This window comes from Rhinolophus sinicus, linkage group LG03, assembly GCF_036562045.2.
Source record: "Rhinolophus sinicus isolate RSC01 linkage group LG03, ASM3656204v1, whole genome shotgun sequence".
Classification (NCBI taxonomy): domain Eukaryota; kingdom Metazoa; phylum Chordata; class Mammalia; order Chiroptera; family Rhinolophidae; genus Rhinolophus; species Rhinolophus sinicus.
In genome coordinates, this window is record NC_133753.1 from 25,361,887 (window position 1) to 25,383,105 (window position 21,219).

The window sequence follows — 21,219 nt, forward strand, 5'->3', positions numbered from 1 at the left end:
CCCAAATCATTCACGTGTTACAGGTGCTTTTTATTCATTCATCAGATATTTATTGAGCTCCCACTATGTGCCACACACTGAGGGGGCTGGGGATATAACAGCCAATAAAACAAAGTCCTGGATTTCATGAGCTCATATTCTAGTGGAGGAGACCAACAGCAGACAAAAACACAAGTATAAATACTATGGAGAAAAATAAAGTGTGGTAAGGGGTACATGTGTGTGACTTTGACCCCTTGTAGAGAGCAGGTGACGAATGAGCAGAGCCCTGCAAGACGAGAGTGAGTGGCACTTGCAGATACTTGGCGGGGGGGGGGGGGCGGGGGACGGACACAACATTCCAAGCAGAGGGAACGGCCAACACCCTGTGCTAAGGCCCTGGGCTGGGAGTGAGCTTTGGTGAGTGTGTCCAGGGCATGGTGGGATACAGAGGAGGGAAAGAATCCATCCCTGAAGGGACCAGGGGGAGCTTTGCAGAGGAGAATACAAAACCCCCTAGCCGGATATTCACAATTGACCTCCCTTTCCACCACCTGTCCATGGGCTCTGAGCCTGAATCATACCAGACCATGGACTTCCCACCTCCAGGCCTCTGCTTCTATGACATTTTCTGCCAGGACTTCCTCCTCTGACACCCCCCCCGCCCTGCCTGATGAACCCTTCCAGTTTCCACTCACCATTCATGCTCTGAGCCTTCTCTAGGCAGAGCCAGTCGCCCCTCTGCGGGTCCCATAGCACTTTGTTCATGCCAGTGGAGCACTTCGTACAGTGTTGTTTGGCGAGCTGTGTGTCTGTGCCAGTCACTTCTGCCTCTCAGAGCGCCTTGTCAGAGGGAACCGTATCTTAGATGTTTCTCGGTTTCCAGCACCTTGCACTGTGTTGGGCACCCAATAGGTGGTTTAACGCACATTTGAAGCAAATTCCATTGGAAAACAACTGGTTTTGTTGTCAGACCTCTCTCTATAGACATGTTGGCAGACATACATGCCCTTTTTCTACATATCAGTTGCCCCTTTTTTTGTTTTAAAGAGTCCCATAGTTCCTAATGAAAGTGACAGGGTCACGAAATTAATTGGTCACTCTGGTGCCAGCTTCACTCAGCTGACTCATGGCCTGGGAGAGGTTTTTTAAACATATGTTATTCATCTATGTGCTAATTTCTCTTCCCTTTCTCAGTCTTTTCTTTGCCCCTCAAACTTGTGGGTGGTAACAGCCTTCAGGTCTGGTGACTCTTGCCCCTCCTCCTGCGTTCTATGAGCAGATGTTTTCCAGCTTTGGGCCTGAGAGGAGGGGAAGTGGGTCCTGATTTGGGAAGAGTGAAAGAGAGTAAAAATGAAATGAGATTTCCTTCCCCCTTGAAATTCACTAGAGCTTATTTGTTTGAGAAAGGCCTGAAATATATAAATATAAACATACATAAATATGTGTGTGTGTGTTGCTATGAACTGAATCATATGTTTTTAAAGGAGTTCCATGATTTTTCCCCCTCCATGATGGAGAGAGAAGAATATTTCCGAATTTGTTAATTCGGCAAATACTTACTGAGCACTTAGATATTCTGGGTGCTAGACATAAAGCAGTGAACAAAATGGGTGAAATTCTCGCCTTCCTGGAGCTTACATTCTAATGGGGGCAGACAGAGGATAATCTAAGTAAGTAAATAAGTGAGATGGCAGTAAGTGTATGAGGGTATTAGAGCAGGGAGTGTTGGGGAGCGGGGGCAGTTTAAAATAAGGTGGCCAGGGAGGACCTGACTGGAAAGTAACATTTGTGAGTCAAGACAGAGGAAACAGCAAGTACCAAGGTCCTGAGGTGGAAGTGTGCCTGATGTTTTAAAGAAAAGCAAGGGGGCCAGTGTGGCTGGAGCAGAGTGAGAGGAGGACAGTAGTAGAACTTTGGCTTATCTTTGGAGTTGGGGACTCACTGGAGAGTTTTGACAGCATCACCCTGGCTGCTGAGTTGAGATGCAATGGTGGAAGCAGAGACCAAGCAGGGGACCAGTAAGGAGGAGTGAATGGGACCAGGGTGGTAACTGTGAAGGTTGTACGAAGTGGCTGGATTCTGAATACATGTTATAGACAGGGATGACAGGATTTGCAAAGGAAGTGGAAGTGTGATGTGACAACGCGAGAAGTGTCATGGATGACCCCAAGGTTTTTGGCTTGAGTAAGTGGAAGAATGGGATTGCTGAGATGGCGAGGACCGTGGGGGCAGCAGGTGTGTGTGGGCCCAGCTTTGCCCTGGGTAGGCTTGAGATGCTGATTTAACATCCAGGTGGAAATGTCCAATAGGCAGGGGTGATGTTGGACCTGCCCTTGTTGGACATCCATCCAGGGCGGAGATGAGGACACCGTCCAGTGGGTCTCATTGGGACCTGGATACAAACTGGTTGGTCCAAAGGCACAGGGAATTATCTCTGGGTGTGTGCCATTGAGCTTTAAATTTTTTAAAAATTATTTTTTAAAGCATATTTGGATTCAATTCAAGAAATAGTACCTCTTTCCTTTCTGTCTGGCCGCAGTCATCAGATTAGGCAAGATGGGTGCTTATAAGTACACCCAGGATCTGTGGAGGAAAAGGCAGTCTGATGTAATGCCAGTCTGATGTAACTTTCTTCTCAGAGTGCTCTGCTGGCGGTACCGTCAGCTCTCTGTACTCCTCAGGACCCCCTGCCCCACCCGGCCCCATAAAGCACGCAGGCTGGGATACAAGGCCAAGCAAAGTTATGCCGTACATCGGATTCGTGGGCACTCTGGTGGCTGCAAACGCCCAGTGCCTAAGGGTGCACCTATGTCCATCACAGTGTCAACCAGCTAACCTTTGCTGGAAGCCTTCAGTCTGTGGCTGAGGAGTGAGCTGGACGTCATTGTGGGGCTCTGAGAGTCCTGAATTCTTACTGCGTTGGTGAAGATTCTGTGTACAAGTTCTCTGAGGTAATTCTCCCCAATCCATTCCATCAAGCTATCAGACGGAATCCTAACACTCAGGGAATCACCAGACCAGTCCACATGCGCAGGGAGATGCGAGGGCTGATATTTGCAAGCTGCAAGAGTTGTGGCCTTGTAAAGGGCCACAAGTTCCACCACATTATTGGTGGTTCTTGCCGTGCAGCTTGGAGAAGGTGCAATACTCTCCAGCTCCACCATTACTGCTAGTATAAGTATTGGTTATAAAATTTTTACCTTAATAAACAATTTAAGACAGTCAAAAGTAAAAAAAGAAGAAATAGTAGTACCTACTATATATGCCAGGCATTATACTAGGTTGCTGAGCATGTAATACAATAGCACAAAAATCATACTGAAGTGATTTTTACCTCCTAGAACTTTTTTTTTTCATCTTTGCCTTTGCTTATTTTGCATTCTGGTTTCTTTTTCAGTGAATTTCCTGTTCAAGCCTTTTGCCCACTTTTTTTTTAAGTTTCAAGTGTACAAAACAATGTAATAGACATTTATCATTTATATCCCTCACAAAGTGATAACCCCCCTCCCCCAATCTACTACCCCTCTGACATTGCATACAGCCATTACATTTCCGCTGTCTCTATTCCTAATGCTGTACTCCACTTCTTGTAACCATATATATATATATATATATATAAAAAATTGTACTTGACATTCATTATTGTTCAGCTTCAGGTGTACAGTGCAGTGATCAGGCATCTACATCATCCCTGAGGTGGTCTCCCTAATGGGACAAGTGTCCATCGGATACCCTACAAAATCTTTACAACATTATTGATTACATTCCCCAAATTGACTTTCGTATCCCTGTGGCAATCTTGTGGTTACTGATTGTGCTTTCTAATCCCCTCACCTTCCCCCTTATCCCCACCCCTCACCCCCATCTAGCAACCCTCAGTTTTTCCTCTATATCTCTGAGACTGTTTCTGTTTAGTTTGTTCATTTATTCTTTTCTTTAGATTCCACATATAAGTGAGATCATATGGTATTTGTCTTTCTCTGTCTGACTTATTTCACTTAGCATAATGTTCTCTAGGTCCATCCATGTTGTTGCAAATGGTAAGATTTCTTTCTTTATGGCTGTGTAATACTCCATTGTATAAATGTACCACAGTTTCTTAATCCAGTCATCTACCAATGGGCATTTCAGTTGTTTCCGTGTCTTGGCTATTGTGTATAGTGCTGCAATAAACATAGGAGTGCATAAAGTTTTTAGAATTAGAGTTTTGGATTTCTCCGGATAGATACCTAGGAGTGGAATTGCTGGGTCATAAGGTAGTTCCATTTTCAGTTTTTTGAGATACCTTGCCTCCTAGAACTTATAATCAATGGGGGAAAGTGTGCAAAGCATGCACTTTTATTAGAACAATGGTAAAATCCACAACTGATATGAGAATAGACCCTATATCTAGATGAATAAATTAAAATCTTTACTCATGACACTATTTCTATTATTGCAACAAAGCAAAAAAAAAATTGAAAATGTTTGTGGTTTTTCCAAATTGAATATATATATATAATATATGAATATATATTAATATATATATAATATATAAATATAATATATGAATATATATATAATATTTTTTAATTTTTTGCCAAGAAATTTGATTTGGAAGTCTTTGTGCACCAAATCAATTTGGAAGTCTGTGTGTAAGTGATTCACCAAACAATGCTTAATGTTTTCTTATGACCTAGCATTCACATAGGAGGTCCCTGGTTATATTATCAAGGTCATATAAGTCATGCTTGGCAGGAAAGTCTTGTTTTTAAAAACTGCTACAATTATGTCTTCTAGTAAAACTTTACCAAGTTCAACCAAAAGTGGAGGAGAAACTTTTGTCAAAATGGCTGCAGAGGTTATAAAAATTCTTCTAAGAATACGGCGTCTGGTGACCCTAGAGTGGTGAGGCCAGATATCCTGTCCTTAGCCACGATGTACTTACCTAGTGGTCTTGAATCATTTTGGTCTTTGTGTCGCACAAAATGGGGAACTGGGTTGGGGTGGGTACTTGGGTGGTATGCTCTCCCTTCGCACCAGATCATTATCTTTCCTTATTTTGGACAAGACCCCGGTGATTCAGGGATGTTGGAGACTATACCCCTGACCTTAAATCTTGGAGGGTTGAGGAGATGACATCTGTAGTAGCTCCTCTAGCATGAAAACTCTGTGAAGGTGGCAATTTTGTCTTGTGTACCACTGATCCCTAGCACCTGACTCAGTGCCCAGCACAAAGTAGGTGATTGGCAAGTATTTATTGAATGAAAGAGTGAACCAAGCGCCCCACCCCCACCAGTTAAGCTGTTCTGTCTCTAGAGCAAACAGCCTGATAGTAGCTGACTCTGAACTGAGGCATATGGGAGTATTGCTCAGGCCCAAACTCTCTGTCCCTGGGGCAAGGATAAGGTTAGCTAGAGTGGCCTGGGCACCAGAATGTACCAACAGACTTGATGAATGATTCTAGAAAGTTTTGGGGAGTGGTGTGAGAGAGGGAGGAAGCCACAGAAAACAAAGTTAAACTGTGATAGTCAAAAGGAAGAGTTGGTCAAGTCAAGGATGGTGAAAAGCTTAGGTAAGAAGGTTGCCAACTAACTCTGGGCTTAGCTTAGCTTTGGGGAAATATTGCTTCACTCTTGGCCTTGAAGGAGATTCCTCGTTCCTTATAATATTTTGAAATATTTCAAACATACATAGTGTAATTAACCCTCATATACGCATCACTCAGCTTCAACAATTAGCAACGTATAGACGGTCTTGTTTCACCTATAGCCTTCCCTACCCTCCCATGCCAGAGATTGTTTTGAAATAAATCCCAGACGTCATTTTGTCTGTAAATATTTCAATATGTAGCTACAAAAAATAAGAATTATTTTTTAAAAACAAACAAACATAGATCTCATTGGAGTTAATAACTTCTTAATATTTTAAAATATCCAGATAGTGTTGAAATATATAGGTCTGTGTGTGCATATATATTATTGTTTTAGTAGTATTTTAAAAATGACTTTGTTGTTTTTATAAAAATGATGTATATTTGTTACTAAAAATCCAAGCAACACAAAAAAATGTAAAAAGATGAGAGCAAAAATAGCACCCCACATCCATTAGCGGAACATCATTTCAGACACCTCTCCCTACACAAGTTCACATAGAAGAACAAGCAGAAGATGGGTAAAAAGCTATCAGAAATACTTTATTGTATTAAAAAGGAATCACTGGGTAGTATTTCAGAGCTGAAAAGGCACCTAAGGCTCTTTAGCTTTTGCATAAGACTGGACGAGACTGGAAACCCCCTGAGGGCAGGGACAGGCCTTAGTTGTGTTTATATACAGCCCCGCCCCATCATCCAGCTGGCGTTGGAGCAGTCAATACTGTGGTTTGAATTTGAACAGGCCTTTAAGAAATCCCTCAGCCATCTTATGGAATAGGGTGGCCCACGAGTTGAAATTATTTGCCGAAGATCCCACAGCTCGGTAGGGCACGCGTGGGACTTGAATCCCGTTTCACTGCTCTTTCTCTAGCCCTTTGGATTGACCTGTGTAGCAAGGTGGTTCAGTGCACGAGCTTGGAGTCAGACACATCTGGACTTGATTTTGCTCTGAATCTTTCCATGACTTGGTAGCTGTGTGGCATCTCTTACCCACACAGTTTACCTACCTCAAAGGCCTGTGTGAAGAGTAAATAAGATAATGCCTTAAAAAACTTACAGCATAGTTCCTAGCACGTACCAGGTGTGAAATAAGTGTTAACTGTAATAGTTCTTATTTGTAGTAATAGCAGCAGCAATAGTAGTAGTATCAGTATTTTCTTATTCTTTTGGAATTGTCAGCTAGAACTCAAATCTCAACCCTCTCCAGCCGCCTCCACTCCCCTCAGGTTCTTAGGTGCAGATGGAACCCAGTTTATAACTTTGACTTTTGCTTTCTCCCTGCCATTTGAAAGAGATTATATCATGTAGGAATTCTTTTCCTGTATTGCGTCAGCTACTGGTTGGCGTTTGCGGTGGTCAAGGTTCGTGTGTCTTCTTTTAACATGTGGTTTGGTGGTGCTGCCTTAACAAAAGCTTTGCAAATAATTATTCTAAGCTCTTCAAATAGAAACCCTGGGCAAAGGGCTGGGTGCAAGACGTCTGGCCTTCCTGGTCGCCCCTTATGTCTGCTGACTCAGCAGCTCTTCCTGGGCCCTCCTCCAGGTCCTGGGTCTGTCAGGTCACTAATGGAATCTGCTGGAAGCAAATTAACTCATGAAAAAAGGGCTAACAAATCACTCCAGCTGTTGGTGTCTGCCCCAGGATGGCTGGCACGTCCCCATTCACTCATAGGTCATCACCCCACATTTCATACCTCTCCTGGGGAGCCCCACTTTCTCTTTCATGGTTCCTGAGGAAACTACGGGCTGTGCTGGAATCTCAGCCCCCCACAACAGAGCTGTGGCCTGTGCATGTGAGAAGGCCATCTGTGCAGCCTGACACGCCTTCCTGTGTGGGAGGCCTGAGAGCTGGTTCCATGCATTATTCATATGGGTTATGGGTTGGCTTAACTATTTGCTCTAAGTCGAGGCTGGGAGAAGGAGGGTAGGCCGAGGAGGAAACAGTTATGCTCTTAAGCCTGGGCATGGTCCCCCCTTCTTCCCTGGTCAAATGTATACTCTTTTCAAAATGTTGTTTCCTGTGGAGTGGGATCCATGCTCCACATGGGTCTGTCCCATTCAGGGTTTGGGGGGCCTTCACAAAGAAAACTGGGAAATGCTTCCCGAAGTGCCAGGCAGCCACTGTGATCTTCTTCCTTTCTCTTTAGCCCTCTTGCTTCCCTCACAGTTGCCTCATGGATTTTTGAGTAAATTGAGGGTGTTCTGGTGTGTGTGAGTGTGTGTGTGTGTGTGTGTGCGCGTGCGCGTGTGTGTGTGCGTGTGTGTGTGCGCGTGCGTGTGTGTGTGCGTGTGCGCGTGTGTGTGTGCGCGTGTGTGTGTGTGTGTGCGCGTGCGCGTGTGTGTGTGCTGCTTGCAATAGGAGTGATAAGAGAAGAAAAGATGTTTTACTTCTGAGAGAGGGATCCAGGGAGATGATTTTGTGGCATCGGAGAACCCCCAGCAGCGTTCTGTGGTGCCTGCAGAAGAGAATTTGAGTAATGGAATGGGGTATGGTGATAACTGATACTGTGTCTGGGGTGGAAGTATCCATAGGGTTCCTTTACCTTATTCTATCGATGGAGAAAGTCTGTCATTACTTGTGATAGTCCAAAGAAGAGCCCTGGCTGTAGTAGAGATAGACACTCATCCGAACATGTTTCTGTCCTTCCTTCCAATTTAGCCAGCTCTGTGATACCATGTTTCCCCGAAAATAAGACCGGGTCTTCTATTAAGTTTTGCTCTAAAAGATGCATTAGAGCTTATGTTCAGGGGATGTCCTCCTGAAAAATCATGCTAGGCCTTATTTTTTGGGGAATACAGTAGCACTGATTCATCTAGATCCTAGGACATAAGTGTCCAGACAGTCCCTGCCTAAGAATAGAACTTACACCTGAGTGCAGGTGTCGTGTTCTGAGGTTCCTGCTGATCACCTGTGCCTTGAGCCATTAAGGTCAGCACCCAGGTGTTCACTCATGATGCCATCTTCTCTCCTGGCCTCATGACCCACGGTTGTACATGTTTGCTTTGAATTAAATTTACAAATGGGTTATACACTAGCTCAGTAGAGTCCTTTGCCTTCCTTGCCATCCCCTTGGCCAGTGGGACTTTGAGATTGTCATAGTTAAAAGGTTGTCTGTAAAACTAAGCTGTATGGAAGCAGGGTGAGCCCGAGAGAGAGCTCTAGGTTGGTACCAAGGAGGCTAGAGTTCATGTCTCCTACGTGGCTGAGTCTTCGATACACAACCCAGAGAAGTCTTCATAGACACATAACCACAAATGCATTTCAATGTACTGAACAGACCAGTGTTTCTACAAACCACGCTGCTCTGGTCAGTTCACCACTTTGCCTCAATTGCTTTTTCTGTAAAATGGGGCTAATAATAATGGTCTACTGTCTCACCAGGAACAATAATGACATGGCACATGTGAAACCTCTTTGAAAAGAAGGCAAATGATGGGCTTAATTCCTAGTTCCCTCATTTGTGTGTGTGTGTGTGTGTGTGTGTGTGTGTGTGTGTGTTGTCATGGCAAATAAGTTATTTGAAATTTTATTTCATTTATCTCACAGATCAAAAGGTGGCGAGGTAGGTTTTACATCATCCTTGCTTAATATAATCCGATTGCTTTTTTCACCGATGTGAGTCAGTACAGGAGCTGGCAAAAGCTGGGCCCGGGGCCTCCAAGTTTGGTCTCCCCACCCCTCCTGCCTGTTACTTTTTCATATTCTATATCAAAAGCTCAGTTGTTCTTTCAAGTCCTATGTCGTCTGGGCTCTGATCATCTGGGGACTGTGCCATTCTTATTACTATTAAAGGTGAGGGTTTTCTTAGCCTATTTCCCTTAATTTCTAAATTAGTCTCGGAAAGGAAAGGGCAGAAGTAGAATTGGAAGGATATCTATGCCCCCAAGGAATGCATCCTGGTTTGTTGCAAATTCAGATTACCTCTGGTGACTTTAAAGATTATGATGAGTAAGGTGTGAACAGTAACTGATTCACTGCAGGACTTCTGGGACCACTAGAGAGTTTTGATTTCAGGGTCAGGCTGAAATCGACAATTTGGTCCCGCTGCTGCCTCACTCTGCCAAATACTGGGAGTTCCAGTGACCCAGGATGTCCGTTTTCCTTCATTTCAGATTCCCAGTCACTGATTTGCCGATTACAATGGTATCTGTAGTCACAAGAAAAACAGACGTGAGTGAAAAGTTTTGTAAATGAATTGGATTTGTTTGTTGGCCTCATCACTTCGACCTTGTTTTTGTTTTTTTACTTCATTTGTAATGACTTTGCAACTGGTAAGGGCCCTTTGAGATTAGATGTCCATTTCTCACGCTTCCAACTGAAATAGTCTCTAAGTAAACACTTAAGTGATGGAAGAGGTTGTTGTCATTTGAAAAGTCCATTCTTTAAGAGAAGAAAAAGATAGTTTTAATAATTGGAGGGACTCCAGCTTATTGGTTAGTTTTGAGTTTGTGTCTTCTGGTCGCTCATAGAGATCAGGGAGCAGGAGCAGGAGCCATGTCTGACTGTAGAATGACAGCCTTTCAGCCGTGTTTCTCAGGTTATCCCTGAGGAAGTCAAGTCAAGAAGCCTGAGTTATCTCCCTGGTCTTGGACCTACGTTTTTGACTCACTGTTCACTTGATGCAGCTTCAACTTCTTCTGTGAAATGGGTTTGAAGATATTCTTTCTTAGCTTGGTGCATTTCAGATGAAGCTGCTGAGTGTTTCAATATCGCAATGTAAGTTTATAGTATTTTTAGTGTAAATGCCAGCAAGATATTTCCTCAACATTCCTCAAGCACTGGTATGGGGACAAAATGCCATACATGGGGGAGGGGGGTGGAAATGATCTTAGAGTAACTTTTTCATTTGTTAATTTTAAACATTTAAAATGTAACATGCTGATTGTAAACTATGCACAGTACAGAAGGGTATAAAACAAGACAAAAGAACAGAAGAAAAGAAAAAATACTCTGCTGGCTGCCCATTCTGCTCCCTAAAGTTAAGGACAGTTTTTTAAAAAAAATATATATTTCCAGGTATTTCCTATGCCTCTGTAGGCATACATATGTATACACAAGACCATGTCAGAATAGCTGTTGGTAGTTGAATTAAAAAAAAAAAAAAGAAGTCAGTTGTAGGGTAATTTCCCTTATTTCTTTGACTAGATGGTAAATTGAGAGGAAACTCATTCAGACCCTTTAGGAGAATCCTTTCTATAAACACTTAAATATCTCCAATAAGTATCATTTGCACATGGTGTGGGCTCTCTTTAGTGATGCAAACAATACATAGTGTGTGGCAAAGAAAGTTGTTTTAAGTTTTTAACAAAACTCAGGCTAAAAACAGCCAGTGTAGAAATCAGTGTGTAAGGTTGCACCACTGCCTATGTAAGTGAAGAGATTGTGGGGTGTTTTTATAGCATTTGATTAGTGGCATACAGTTTTTCCAGGTCTCTCAGAGCAAAATATTAAAGGTCAAATAAATGTGTAATGAGAGAATGTGTGATGTTTATTGCCAAACACGGTGACAGGCTGTGATCCTTACGAATGTGAGCCGTAGGAAGTTCTGGATCGGTTCTCTTAAGATGGAAAGACCAGACAGACACCACATCACCTGTTTACACACACAAATCATCTCCCGCCCCATTTCAAGAAAGGGGGTGGGGGCTACCAAAACAGGCTTCGTGTGGCAAATTGGATCCAGGTTTCATTTTTTCCTCCTCTCGCAGGATTAATGCTTATTAAGCTAAAGAAGGGGTTTTGAGCCCAGGCCCAGTCATTTGAACGCTTTCTTTGGTTCCCGGCGTGGCGCACACAGAGCTGTGCTCAGGACTTCGGCCCTGTTTCACTCTGCAGTTTCCTCTGGGATGGAGCAGGAGGAGCCTTGAGGGGCACCCTCCAACGCAGCCGCTTCTCTGTCACCTCCTCCTTTGCCCCAATTCTGTAGGTTCATTCTTTTCTGGCAACTTGATTCTCTCCGGAGAACCAGATCTGGGGCTCGGAGCCCAGGGCTGTTTTCTCCTCTGCCCTCCCTTTAACTACCTGCGGCTCCTCTTAGCTTCCATATCCTCAAAAGGGATAATGTTCTCCTTGAAAGCATCTTTTGAGGATTAATTGATGTTTGCTCTATGCTTTGAAGAGAGAATCCTATCAAGTCTCACTGCTGTCCTCAAAGCTGGCCCTGGTTCCAGCCGGTGCCAGGTCTGGCCAATCGGGACGCAGGGTGAGTGGGCCTCTCATTGGCCACCTTTCTGGGCATATCATTTGCCTGCTCATCACCCAGAGTGGAAGAGCGATCACCCAACAAGGAGGCACAGATCCTCAAGTGCACATTTTGTACGTTGTACCTTTTTTTTTTTTTTTTTAATTTGGACAAAGAGTATTTGCAACAAAATGAGCATCCCACGGGAAGTTAGTTTGTGGCCATCTGGGTGACATTCTCTTGTTTGGAAATTGTTCTTTTCTGTCTCTTTCTGTCTTTTTTAAAGCTTTATAAGTGTAGGAGCAAGAGTAGTTATAATCTGCCACCTCTCAAAGAAGTCCCCTTTCCAGGCCATTTATATGTAAATCGCGTGTGGTTTGGAGAAGAAAAGGACGTTACCTGCTTCAAGATAAGCATTTTCATCTCAATGAATTCTTTGTTTGAGTTGTTTAGTCAAAGAAATGGAAGCTGCAACCTACTTTTGGAAAGATCCAGATGAGGCAGTGTGAGTTAAGAACCTGAGGGTTCTAAGGAGAAGATGGATAAGAAAAAGAAAGAAAAAGAAAAAAAACAAAAACACAAGATTTGTTTTAAGGACAGACCAAACAGTTAAAGAAACAAATTTGTCAAAGACATTCTTAGTTGTCTTGTCATGATGGAGGACAAAGCTGGAGGGCAATGCCAGCCAAGTATGTGAGGGTTTTCTTCCAAGTGGGATGAAGGGTTGAGGACCTGCTGCTGACCAGTTCCAATTGGGCATTTCAAGGGGAGCCATCATTTCCTGGCGTTCTTGTTAGTCCTCCAGTGCCTGATCCTTATAAAGTCTCTCAAGCAGTTGGGGTGGGGAGTGGGGCTAGTTTCTCAGCACAGGACTTATTAATAGAAATCATTGTCACACTTTTCTAAGTGATATTCATGGCCTCTTGAAAAACTGCAGATCTGGCAACCCTGAACCTTCATTCCATTGGGGGTAACCATCAGCCTCCGCTGCCTCTTTTGATGGGCCAGTGGGACAGATACTGTCTGGTTCACCAACTGGGGCAAATGTTGATGTCTCACCTGTCTGGGAAGTTAATGAGAAGACAGAGTGTTAATGTGGAAGCAGATGCACACACACGTGTACACACACACATGCACACCCTATCAGGATTCAGGCTCAGAGGGGGATTATCTTATAGAAAGGTCACTCCTCAGCAGGTTTAGGGTGTATAATCTGAACAACAGATTTGAAAAAAAGTTAATCTTGGGGTAAGATGAGGAAAATCAGATTATCATGGCACACGATAAAAGATGTTACCTCTGTGTTGAAAAAATTAAGTGCCTTTCCCTGGCACACGCATGCCTTTGGAGCAGTAATATGGATGAGGGTAGTGACAGGGTCAAGGGGCCTGTATCTAAACCTCTGTGATGTTTTGGACAGTGCCTGAGACATCCAGGAGCTTAATGAATATTGTGTAATGATAGCCAGCCACGGACTTGCTGATGAACTCAACTTTGAGACCTGGAAGAATAGTATCTCTTGTCGCTTTCTCAGTTTACCCATCAGCAAAATGGGAAGATGACAGGAGGCATCACCAACTCAAAGGCCCACGAGGCCAGGCAGGCAATGTAAACAAGTAAAGGGATGTCTGCAAGGGAAAAGTAGATTAGGGAGTAGAGAGGACTGTGGTAAACTAGAAGTTCATGCCCATCCAGCTGCATGTCTGAATTCAGCTCCAGTCACTTTCCACGTGGGAAGGTGAGCCCACTGTTGCCAGAGCTCCTCATTTTAAAAGAGAAGCTTGAAATCTGAATTTGTATATGAACTCTAACAATTTTTAGTGTAACTAATTAACTTTTCAAAAAGCATAGTGCAACCAAACATACTCAGGGGCCATATTTGGCCTGTAGGCCCATATTTGGCCCGTAGGCAACCTCTGAGATAAAGCCTGTTTGGTGCCTCCCTACCTGGCTATTGACTCTTACTTTGCTGAACTCAGGGCATGAGGAGGAAGGAAGGAGCTGGAGGAAATTAAGAATGGCTGTGAAGATAAAGTTGGGGTGAAGGTGGGAGGTACACCTTGGACCAAACCATTACCAGGCTAGATGGGCAGATCTGCCCCCTGCCAGCTTCAGCGAGGAGAATGGCAAGGCCTGGCAAGAATTGTGCATGGAGGCAGGCAGGACGGCAAGTCCAGGGGAGGTGGCTGAGGGGAAAGGACACAGGCTGTGGGTGGCAGCAGCATGGGCAGAAGTCAGGGGTCAGCAAGGGCAGCCTGGGGAACAGGAGAGAGCGAGAGGAAGCTAGGTGGACCTGGAGACTGAGGCTTTTTGCCCTCCGCCTTGCCGAAGCCTGGTGGGTGTTTGCAGCTTCTCACCAACCACGCACAGAGGAAGAGGTCCTGGCCACAGTAGAAGCTCTGTGCATTAGTCATCTATTCAGCTAAGCACAAAACTTGGTCCAGCTCTCTAAACTTATAATCATAGTTGGGAATATAAGCCTGTCACACATGAAGAGAGGCAAAGTAGCATAGTGGGTGAGAAGAGATTAAGTTTAGGGCTCAAACAGTTTGGGGTTGAATCTGACTTTCTCACTTACTAGCCATGAAGCTGGGGCAAATTATTTAACTTCGTTTTGAGCCTGGTTTGCTTACTTGGGGATAATAACAGTTGCGAGCTTGTGGGGTTTTGTGAGGATTAAATGAAAACGAATGCTGTAATGACTGTGAAGTGCTTAATGCAGTACCTGGCCCATAGTAAGTGCTCAGACTGAGCTCATCATTGTTGTGAGACAAGCAGTAATCTCAGAGAACTTATGGTGAAGCACAAAATTCATTGTCCCAGCTGAGAGATGACACAGACACAGTGAAGTTTACTCCTCCCCTATTGAAAATGTTTCCCTAAACATAGACTCTCTGCCCTGAGTTCTTATTTGCCAGGAAAGCAGGAGACATTGTACCCACCTGAATAAGTGTCATTTTTGGAACTTGGGTAAATCTATTTGGCCCCAATAATACCTGATTTTACATTATGTTGTTTTCATTCATCTAACAAATACTTGTTGAGTAACTACTGTGTTACAAGCACTAAGAAAGGGTTTTGAGGATGCTGAGCAGAACAATACAAGGTTTAGACTGTAAGGAGCTGAATCTAACATTTAGGGGAAGTTGCTATAACAGAGATTCCCAAATAGAATGACTAATTAAGACAGAGGTTTACGTATTTTTCTCTCATATAAGTCCTGTGGTGAGCACACCAAGCTGGCAAAGTTGGTCCACAAAGTCATTCATGAGATAGTATTTTACTATCTCAAAGACGGTGTTTCAGGATGTGGGAAGCAGGAGGTGAGGAAATCCAAGGCAAGCAGTTTGACATTCAGGAGCTTCCAGTCACATCCCGTTGGCTGGAACTTAGTCACATGGCCACATCTAGCTGCAAGCGTTGCTGGGAAATGTAGTCTGGAGCAGATGGTCATGTGCTTAGGTAGAACTTGGGGATGGAGGTTATTATAGAAAGGAAGAAGGGAGAATGAATATGGAGGGATGGTTAGCAGTTATGATTCAGGGAGACAGAGAAGTAAATGAATGCTCATAACATAGTTAGGTGAATTTCCTTTCAAGAGAACCAGCTGTAATCCTTGAGTGGAGAATATATTGTGGTCCTTGTGGGAATTTGGGCTTTGGAATCAGACATCTGGTTCAAACTCCAACTCTCTCCCTTACCTCTGGCACCTCCCCCATGGGATTGGTGTGAGGATTAAATGAGTAAACCCATACAAAGCTCTTAGAACATGGTCTGACCCAGAGTCAGTGCTAAGGCAGTATAAGCTATTACTGTTGGGGAGTGAGGATGGGTTGTGTTTGGGAAAGTCCGTTGACTCAAGGGTATCTATGGAATTGCTCATGGATTTGCCACCTCTCAGTTTTGCAGCGTCTCATAGGCCTTGTCTCCAGATGCAACATTGGGCGTTGCACTCTTGGTCCCTCTCATCATGGAGAAATGTTAATGAAGATAAACAAGGCCACCTGGAGCGACTGGTGATTTGAAAAAAATAGAATCAATTTGTGTTTCCCTGGACCAGACCTAGGGGAGGAATTTAAAGAGGATGTTTCCAGGTCATGCTCAGCTTTCTATAGCTTGGGCAGGAGCCAGTGAATTTAGCACCTGATCCACAGGCCTCCACAGAAAGAGTAAGAGCTCCTCTTATTGGGTGTGTTTCCAGGTAAAGGGCTCTAGAAATCATTTTAAAACACTGGTACTTAGCTAAATAAAAGGGAGAGTGAGCGGTGAGGCCTCACTGGGGGCAGGCTAGAACTTTGTCCTTGGGGAAGACTCTGGGGGCCTTTCTAGGGCCCCTTCAGCAAGAGGAGAAAATGGAAAAGCCACCCCCACTGGGTGCTGCACTGGCAGGAGTTGGGGTATCCTCTTACCTGGAGCTGGTGTCCTATGATAAGCAGAGGGTATCACGTTTTCCATCTTCTGCAGGTGTCGTGTGGAAAGAGAACCTTCCTCGCTTCAGAACAAGAGCCTTAGCTTTCCCTGGCAACTCACAGAGTGGATAGATTGTAGCAGACAAATAAATAGACATTGGGAAATGGTTTTCTACCAGTTTTCTGCACTGTCTCATCTTAGGGGATCCGAGGACCCTGCATACTTTTTTTTTTCCCCCCAAGCTTTTCAAATCAGACCTCACAATACTCTCGAAAGTAGCACTGGATGCTGTGTCACAATGAACACTATTCTTGATGCTTTGAAAGCATCTACTTGACTCTCAGGAAATGGAATGGCCATAGAGAAGGGAGAATGTGCTGGAAGATTTGTATATGTTTAGGACCCCACCTGTGTCTGTGGTGAGGCCAGGGACGGTGGGCCAGTAGTATGTGCGTGGAAGCTGAAGACCTGGGTAGGAGCTAGCTCAGGGGCAAGTAGGCAGATGGTTGTGTTCCTGCCCGCCTCTCTCACTTTAGCTGACCTCCTGAACTTGACATCTGGGTGTCATAAAGATCCTACACCTGACTAGTCTGGGTCTGTAGTTGGTCATGTCCCAGGGTTTTCACCACATTTTCTCCAGCTCTGTGAACCCCGTTTCTTCTGTATCACCAGTTCCCAACTGGGTCTTCACTGGAATCAATTTTTTATTCTCCTCCCCTTGAGGGAGACTTATCAAGGAGCTGGGGGCTATACTGAGAGCTGTTTAAATTTGGGTCTCCCATTCACGGAACTTCAAGTGAAACTGATGTTATCTCTGTATGAGATGGTCTGTGTAGTCACCGAGATAGTCATAAAAAAAAAACGTCAAATGCGTAGTCTGTGCCTGGACCACTTCGTCCGTGGGGCACTCTGATTCAATATATAAAAAGATCTAGATCCTGTAATTCTCTTGGGATCGTAGTTATTTTACATTATATTTAAGTTTGTGTGTGTGTGTGTGTGTGTGTGTGTGTGTATGTGTAAAAAGTATGAATCTGTAAAGTGTGACATGAATGATCCTGCTTTGCATTTCTTCATTTTTAATAACCTGGGCACCTGGGCCTCTCTCACCGTTTGAGAGGCCTTGTACTCAAGCCTGCTTGGTCAGTGGTGAGCCGTCCTTTTTACAGAGGAGGGCAATTCAGGAAGAATAAACAAACATATTTACAGGTGGTTTTTTTCCTCCAATCAAAATGAAGAGAGCTTTATTGACTCTCATAACCCGAGGTGAGTGGGATGTTAAGGAATGTTTAGTCTTACGACTTACTCTGCTGAGTAGAATAATATCAGTGAGAAAATGGACACAGCCTTTTAATCATTGTAAAATTAATATCCGGGTATTTGGAGACAGTTTTCTAACTTTTCATTCTGAAAGTAGACCTCTGGATGCCTGTGTGATCCTTGTCACGACATGGATTAACCCTGCAACCCATGGGTCAGCGTGTTCTATATCTCAGTATGTCTTGTGTCCAGCGTAGTGCCCAGCACATAGTAGGGGCTTCATAAATCCTTCTTAGGAAGCAATATGCTATAATGGTTAAGAACACCACCTATAGCCAGACTGCCTAGCTCTGTCACTTATTAGCTGTGTGACTTTGGGCAAGTTACTTAACCTCTCTGGGCCCCAGTCCCAGTCGGGAAAGTGGGAATTATATCAATCCCTACCTCATAGATGGGGATTGAATGAGTTAATGTATGTGAGCATTTAGAGCAATGCCTAACATATGTAAACCCTGAACAGCGTTAGCTGTTACTTTAAATATTGTTATTGAACTGAACAGAAACTCAAGTTTGCCTGCGCTGCTAGAGCCTCATAGAGCATCTCTTCCCAACGTGGGGCTTCTACAATTCTTCACCATTGATCAGATTTCCTCTCCAGTTTCGGTCTGTAGAAACAGATTTGATTTTCATATAAAATAATTATGCCTTTCCTCATTCCAAACTATTTTAAGGAAAGAAAAGCAAAAAACAAAAACCCTAAATGTTTTTGAAGCAAACCTGCACCCTTCTGTAATGAGCAGTGCATTGTATTAATTACCCAGGTTGCACATCTAAATTTTGCAAAACTGCTCTTTTTTTCCCAAAGAAAGCGCCAGTTTCTCCATCCCCCTTTCATCTCTTCTCACAGAGCGTTCTTCCTCTAGACACAGCTAATGTCTGCATCCACAGGACACCTGTGAAAGATACACACCAGACAGAATCTGGCTCCAAGAGCCTTGCCCACTTGATTACTCTTAATCACTTTTATTTTTATTTACTGACTTATTTTTTAAAGTTTTGAAAATTGAAGAATAGCATGCATACAAAAAAGTGCACATATGTTCAGCTCAATAAATTTTGATGAGTTGAGCATACTTGTGTCATCAACACCCAGAATAGGAAGCAGTAGGACAGAAGCCCAGCTCTGCCCCTTCCAGTTACTACCTCATTCCCTACCCAACCCATCAAAGAGGAACTATCCTGATTCTAACCTCATCAAGCAGAATCTTCTAGTCTGCCCACTTCAGTGTCTGGATTTTCCACATCAACGTTGTGGGATTCATCCATAGTGTTGGCTGTAATTGTAGATAGATGGTTCTTAGTGCTGTATTCTGTCATGTGAGCATGCTGTGATTTCTTTGGCTGTTCTACTCTTGAAGGCCATGTTTCAGTTTCTAGTTCAGGACCTCTGTGAGTTGCGCATGCTCACAGGCACATGTCTTTGGAGACCTGAAGTGCACATACCTCCCAGTGGGATGGCTTGCTCACAGGACAGGCAATTCAGTAGACGGAGCCAAGTGCTCTTTCAGTGTGTGTGTGTCTGTGTGTGTGTATGTGTGGTAATTGTCTGATGAAGAAAATTATTCCGTATTCAGACCTGATTTGAGCTTTAAAGCAGAATAACATTACACTAACTCTGTTGATTTTACCATTCCTGTTACTCCCCTCTCATGTGTGTGAGCCATATGGTCACCAAGCAAATTCACTCGAGTTGCTGTAACTGCTTCTTTTTGGGAGGCTCTTGAAAGACTTTGAGAAATGCTACCTGAAATAGAAGGTTTAGGGCTTCCCCCCTTCCCCCCACCCCCTGCAAAATATCTGCTTTATTTTCAAGAGCAGAAAGTACTAATCACCTCACTCCTTGCAAAAGAGGTCATCCCTCCCCACCCCCAACATGCCTCACCTTTTATTGAATGAAATTTAGAGCTTAGGGAACTTTTGAGTGAAAAGCAAACATCACTGAGATTACTGACTTTCCAAAATTTGTTCACTGGATCGTTCTTCTGATAATTTCAATTACAGTGGCCTGTCTTTGGAATTTGACAAAGCCTAGCAAATGGCGAGTCAAAAGTCCCTCCATCTAGTCCTGACTTTAGGTTGTAAACAACTACAGTACAAGGTGCTTTAGGAATGCCGAGACAGACGGTCTTCCTGTCCAGCCCCAGAAACCTTAGAAATAAGGACCTCTGAGTCTTAGAGGGAATTTGATTGAATCTGTTAGTTTTGGCTTGCCCTCCCTTGACTGACCCCAAACAACAAGCTAGAAACATCAAAAATCTTACCTCACACACTGCTCCCTCATAAAAAATCTCTCACAAAAGCACCCTGAAATCCTGCAGCATGGGGCCGTTATTTATTTTACACATGGGAAAATTAAGACTTGCAGAGTTGACTGGACATAGTAAGACCCTGGAAGAAATGGGGGTTGGAGGTCAGGCCCAGGCGCAGGATTTACACCCCCAGCAGAGGGTGCCTTTGCTAAGGGGGATGTTGAGTACGATGTGGCTGTGTGGGGGAGCTCATTAGGTCCTTTTGATGTGTGACTTTTGCATCCTAGAGCTTGGCATTTTGTCTGGTTAGAAAATCGTCCTTTCAATTTTTTAAATTTAAATATAGTTGGTATACAGTATCATATTAGTCACATTCGTTTCAGCTGTACAATATGGTGATTTGACATTTTTATACCTTACAATGTGATCACCCCACTAATTCTAGTAATCATCTGTCACTGTGCAAACTTATCACAGTATTATTGACTATATTCTTTTTATCTTCCACACATTCCCCACCTCCTCCCCTTTGGCAACCAAGAAACTGGTCTTTGGTAGGAACGTATGTACAAGGAATTTATTGCTGTTTTGTTTGTAGTGGCCAAGGATTGAAACTGAGTGAGGGCCCATCATAAGGAAATGGCCCAATAGCTATGGTACCTTCCTACGATGGATCCTTACAGAACCATTAAAAGGATTTCAGTAAAGTATGGCAGAGTAAACGAGGGAGAAGAGTGTTTATAATATGTAATTCTACGTTTGTTAAACAAATAACCACTCCTTCAAAACCCATTATTCGCGCACGTGCGTGTGTGTGTGTAAATTACATGAGCATGGGAAAAATGTGGAAGGACACAAACTAAAATGTTAACATGGGCTACCTGGGGAAAGCAAGGCTGAGGATGGGGGTGCTGATGTGGCAAACAGGGTACAGGAAAATAGATAAGTGATAAAATACCATCTGAATAAATTGTATATATGCATGTGTGTGTATACATATGCATAAAGAAACACATGAAAAGTACATGCATAAATTTAAAAATCAAAAGACTGGTTCTAGTAGGAACAGGGCTGTGAGCCCTATATGGGTCAGTTAGCTTGGCAACGGCGAGAACTTGGTTTTGTGGCTGAAGGCTTTACCCCCAGGTCAGTTACATGGTAAGTGAAGGACATTGATCAGAAGTGGATCATGGAAAATGGGTGGGTGGCTTAGCACAGACACACTGCTGCGTTTGGCAAACCAATAATCATAAATACCATCTCGAACTACCTACTATGTGCTAATTTCTCAAAGTTAGATGTTTTTATCCCCATTTTATGGATGAGGAAAACCGAGGACAAGCAACTCAAGGCCACATAGTGAGCGAGCAGACATTCAAGCCCAGGTCTGTCTTATTCCAGAACTCCTGCTTTTTAGGCCTCATCACAGCTTGGAGTTCACATCT

The 21,219-nt window shown here is 43.6% G+C and overlaps 1 protein-coding gene and 1 pseudogene across 2 annotated transcripts in view; both read left to right on the forward strand.

Annotated features, from left to right (window-relative positions):
• Positions 1-21,219, forward strand: part of DPF3 (double PHD fingers 3) — a 254,240-nt gene that overhangs the window by 21,913 nt on the left and 211,108 nt on the right. The gene's annotated exons all lie outside the window — the stretch shown is intronic.
• Positions 2,539-3,155, forward strand: LOC141570449 (large ribosomal subunit protein eL15-like; annotated as a pseudogene).